This window comes from Thamnophis elegans, chromosome 3 (assembly GCF_009769535.1).
Source record: "Thamnophis elegans isolate rThaEle1 chromosome 3, rThaEle1.pri, whole genome shotgun sequence".
NCBI classification, from domain to species: Eukaryota; Metazoa; Chordata; class Lepidosauria; order Squamata; family Colubridae; genus Thamnophis; species Thamnophis elegans.
In genome coordinates, this window is record NC_045543.1 from 24836332 (window position 1) to 24842331 (window position 6000).

Below are 6000 nucleotides of genomic sequence, written 5' to 3' on the forward strand. Positions count from 1 at the left end.
ATAAAGCAGCTGCTACCAGGGTTCTCTTCACTGGTTCAATCATTTCAAGAGAATATGCTTCTAAGAAGGACTAAAAGACAATGTCAAAAAAAATAATGATTCAGTGCAATGCAATGCAATGAAATCAATCTAGAATTTAGAACGTTCAGTATCTCTTATAGGTAAAATAATGTAGGCAAAACAGGTAAGAATTTAAACTATACTAGTGGCAAATCCTTATCCCAAGTATAGGTCTAATATGCTGCATGCACCTCCCAGCTGGTTTGATGTGGACAATAGTATGTTGTTTGGCATAATAATGTATAGATTAGAGTAGGGGCGCACAACCCCCAGACTGTGGACCGGCACTGGTCTGCGGCATGCCAGCAACCGAGGTGTGCAAATAAGCAAAGCTCCATCTGCGGGATGCATGTAGCATATGAAGCAAGCTACTGGATTAGCTTGCACGAAGAGGGATGAAATGGGTTTTGACTGCATTTGTGGCATATTAACCAACATGTATCAGAACATACCCACATTGTCCTTATCATTAGCAAGGATTGCTACGTGTGACATGGGTAAATTAGGGCCTGTAATCTACCTGAATTCTCTGTCTTTCTAAAAAGTGTTGTGCAATACCTTCATTAAAAAAATTTGATGGGTAACAAAATGTTAATACTTGTGGTTCAGTCTGGCAATCATCATGCAATATGAAGGAGGTGAATTGTGATGAAAGAAACCTTCTTTGCTCAAAATGCAAACAATGTCTTTATGGATACAGAATTTGTATACTTCCTTTTCTAATCACTTTTGGAATTTGTGGGCTTTGGACTGTAGAGTTGTTAAGAGAATCTGGCTTCCCCATTGACTTTGCTTGTCAGAGGTTTGCCCTGGGACGTATCATAAATAAGCCTGAATTTTGATCACATGACCATGGGGATGCTGCAATGGACATAAGTGTGAAAAAAGTAATAAATCACTTTTTACAGTACTACTGTAACTTCAAACAGAAGGCTAAGACTATCTCTACAGGCTTAAACATTTAAAAAATGACATTTTTGGTGGAAATTAACAGCAAAAGGTGACCAGAAATAGTTTTAGAAAAATAGACATGGACTAGATGGACTTAATAAAATTTGTAAAGTAAATATAAGGATCGTTTCAATGGGAAAGAATATTTGCAGTTGGAAATAAATAACATAAGTTGAGAAGAATCTGGAACACTAGAGAACCTCACAGAAATAAAATAATGGACATATAAGAGATATTTTGGAACAATCGGCTCAGAAGCTTGTTTTAAAGATTTCTACCATTATTGGCAGACTGAATGATACTATGTTTTACTGGGCAAGATTGAAATATATTCAAGTATCAAATTGAAAATCATCAGCTATACCAATGATGGTGAAGCTATGGCATGCAGGCAACAGGTGGCACGCAGAGCCCTCTCTGCGGTGCACTGCACTGTCACCCCATCGTTGCACCGTGCATGCGCACATGCCTCCTGCCGGCCAGCTGATTTTTGGGTCTCTGCTGCAACATGTGCAGGTGGTGGGAGCATGTGGGAGATGTGCATGTGTGTGTGGAATATGCGCATGTCTATGTGGGGGGGGCTGGCGATACACCCCCATGGGCCATTTTTGCTCCCAGGGAGCTACAGGGAGACCTATTAGGCCCAAAGCAGGCGCGGAGGTTTGTGCGCACATGCACAAGGGGCGTCGGAGCAAAAGGGGTCACGTGCACATGTGCAGGGGGTCACAAGCACATGAACAGGGGGGTCCCATGTGTGTGGGCGCACACACATTGCAATATGGGTGCAGGGGGCACACACTATGACACGTGCACACACATACGTTTTGGCACACGTCAACAAAAGGTTAGCCATCACTGGGCTATACAAAGGATATAGAAAAATGAAATACTAAATATAGAAATTAAACTGGCTGATGTTTTAGTAATTAAAAAGTGTACAAATAAAAGACCAGGAAAATAATTTGAATAACTTATATTGAATTTACAAAAGGGATTTGTTAATGATGTCAGCAATTTTGTGCAGAAAGATGGAGAGAAAATGAGTTGCTAGGGCAATAATCTTTTAAACAAATAACCATTTTTCTTTTTCTCTTTAGTTTTCTCTACAGATTTTCACCCTTGTAATAAGGTAATGGGAAAGCTATGAACTAATAAATCTCTTCAGAGCTCTCATTTCTCACCTTAATGATGCCTTAAGCAACTCAGCCTTTCACTCATATAGGCATCAAAATATTGTCTCACCTTGTTAAGATGGTGGATATGGAATACTTCGAATACACAAAATTGCTAAATATTATCTTTAGCCTCTCCCTGTTGCTGCATATTTGTCAGAGATTTTACAGCTGTAGCTTTTTTTTGTAAATACACAGCTTCCTGAACTACCACTGAGAAACGGACAGTTCAACTAAAAACACTCCTTTTATAGACTAAGGTGTTTTTCTTGAAAGTAAATCATACTAATCTCACTATTCAGTATATTATTCTGTACCAGCAAATCAATCAATCTTTATTACATAGATCAGCATAAGAACGTAGGAGGCAATCATAACCAAAGAAAACTGTAAACAATAAAGATAGCTAAAAATAATAATCTAATGATAATCTAAAAAAGATTTATAAGAAATAAAAATTATATGTGTGTGTAGTGTTTGTGTGTGTATAAACCAAAAAACTAACATACATGAAAGCATGCATGCATACATATATACATACATATGTGCATGCATACATATTTCTGTGTTTGGCCATACATACAGATTATTAAAAAGGAGGAATTAGATAGGAGCGGGGTGTCATAAAGCATATGTACCACTGTGTTTACTAGGTTAAGAACACTAGCACTGACAATGTTACCTAGTTTGGTAATAAAATGTCTACAAGCAAGCAACCCAGCTCAGAGATCACCAAGGACCCCTCATAGATTAAGAACACTTTATACAGCTGACTAGATGCACATTGAACCTATGTCATTTCCAAACATAAACCAGTAGTCATCATGCACTGGTATACAGATGTGGCAATGTGTGTTGTGGCAGGATTAGCTTCTGAAAGTAACACAGGGGTCTAAAATTATTCCAATTCCTCAGAATATATTTATTTATGTAGCAATGGTAAGACCAGGCTTGGGCAGAGTATCTGATGTATTCACTAACAAGAAAGTTGGGATCCGGCACTGAATTGGAGTGCTGGATATTTTTTACACACTTGCTTTGGCCAAATTGTTTCATATTGAGCAGAAGACTAGAGAGAAGCTGAGGTACAGTACACTATTCCATGTTCAATGCAATGAGAATTAATCATTTTCTATAATATGAAACAGTAATGTCTTAGACCTGCACATTTACGTCTTTCTCTTCCTCCTTCAGACCAAGAAGAGAAACCACAACATTCACTTGTTTCTCAATAATCCATGTGTTTTAGAAAATCCAAACACACAAGTGATTCGTTTAAATTCTTTTTAGAAAGAAGGGATCATTTCAACAGCCCACACCTATCATTTTAATATCATGGTTTCAATAGCCTGCACTTTTTCAAGATTAAACTGCTATGGAGAAAAGTTATGAGTTAATTTTGCAGCACCTCCTCTGGCTGAAAGGATAGATATCAGATGAACTCACAAATCAAAGACTCTTCACAGTTTATTAATATAGTAGAAAAGTAACCAACTCTCATCATTAATCAGACTAACAAGGAAGCAGTGTTTCTGAATCAAAAGGGGATTCCTTCATCAAAATAGAAAGCTCTCCTACAGATTCCTTCCTTATTCAGGATTTGGATCAGAGTGCAGAACATTCTAGACATATAGTTAAGGCATAGCTGACCAGAATGGTTTCCCAATGGAATCCCAGAAGGACAAATGATATTTGGTTCACAAGTTGCTTAGAATAGAAAATAGGCAAAAAAATTATTAATAAAAACCAAATCTGCAACAGTTGGACAAATATAAATCAAAGGCATGGATAAGATGAAAGCAATACTTTGTGCCAAACATATTGGACTATTTCAGAAGTATGCACCCAACAATGAATATCAAATAAGAAAATGTGATCAATGCAAAAATACCTCATCAAAAAATTACCCTCGAAAAACATATTGTAATCCTTTTTCCCCCTCTGGTGACTTTTAGAATAAAGTGAGAGCTGAAATGTGGAGTGTATGGATTTTTCTATCTTGCTAGTTCTCAGCTACAAGTGACCCAGTGTTGGTTTGCAGGTGTACGGCCGTGGTACGGGCGTACCGGAGCCTGCCTGGAGCACCAGATACCGTTCCGGTACAGTGCTCCAGAGGGGCCCACCCACGCCGCCTGAGTTTCTTACCCATGATTAAAAGTTTTTGGCGCTTCCGAGCAGCTGGAGCTCGCGGAGGCTTGCAGAAGCGTCTTTGCAGCTACAATGCATGTGCAGCACCATGTGCTTGTGTACTGTGCATGTCCATTGTTGACAACACTGGGCCCATTCCAACCATACCATTTGGAACGGTATCCAGAAACACCACTGAAGTGACCTATAGCAGTGTTGTTGCTCCCATGGATGAAAAAGAGTGAAATTGCATTTCTGTCACTTTAACAGTAACAAAGCACGGTATAATTTGTTAAATGCAATTCTTCACTGCTTCACAGTCTTATTTTCTAATAGAAGCCTGTTAGTTTGCACTTGAGCGCTTATCTGTCATGGCATGAAATTGGAGAACAGTTTATATATTTTCCCTCCCCTGCTGGAATTAAACAGCATTGACTGTTTTTTTTTCTCTCTCTCTTCAGTGGCTCATAATTACAATCAATTAGGCTGTTTAGACAGATTTGCAGCAGTTGGGGATTCATGGCAGCAATCAACGAATGATCAGAAGCTTCACAAGTAGTCAATTCGTTTAGCAATGGAGGAGAATCATAACGATACATTTTAGTGGTAAACCATATGGCTGGCCAATTCAGGATTTGATGAGAAAGTTCAGTACGCATTGTGAAAGGTGGAGGGGGATTTCATAGCTCTTTCCTTCTTTCTCATATTTGCCTTTTCATAGCTCTTTATTGGTTTTGTCTTCTTTATTTACTACAAATCAGGTGCGTCTGTCATGCTTGTAATAGAACCATATGTGATTCCTTTTCCATCCGGAAACCATCACTGCTCACTCTAGAATTAAGGTTGTCATTCTTAATGGAGCTGCATCCTTTACTGAATCAGGAAACCAATATATGTTTTACAGAGATAAATGCAATCATATTCTTGAATAAGCACTGGTACAGGATTAAGGCCAAAGGAGCCCCTTGAGGCAATGAATTGGTGCCATAGTGAAGAAAAGTGTCCTTTCATTAACCATATCATGTTGCTTTGTTATATTCATGGTGGGCTCCTACTGGTTTGGACGGGTTCAGCCAAACTGGTAGTGATTTAGCAGCCTGGGTCCGCTGGAACAGCAGCAACCCAGGCCTCCTATGCCCCAGAAGGAGAGCAGGACCTGGGGCAAGGAATCAGAGCTCCCCACATTGCATGGCACTTGGGTCTCCAAACCAGGCTGTCAGCTTTCAGCTGACAAATTCAGTATCTTTAACTTCCGAGCCATCACACCTACTCTTATTTTACAGACTTATGATTATTTATTCATTTAATTGTTGCCCCACATAGAAATTCTACATTTTATTTTATATCAACATATTTGTGATTAATATTTAGTACAAAAGTTGTCTTCACTGAACCTAACAATTCTGTGAAAACTTCTGAACTGTTAATTTTGTTATGTTAGTCCTTGTGTCAGTCAAAAAACAAAACAAAGTGGAAGAATGAATATATATAAAAATACACGTCTCAATTGTATTACTTCCCGTTCCCCAATCTTGTCTCAGATGGATACTACTCAACTCAGCTCAGCCACAGTAGATGGAGAATAAAATGAGGTTGACCTCAGCCCTATGAACTGGTCAGCCTTTAAAATCATGATTATATAATTAAATGTCCCATTTTTTGTGCATAAACATTTGCTAAGTCAAAAGTA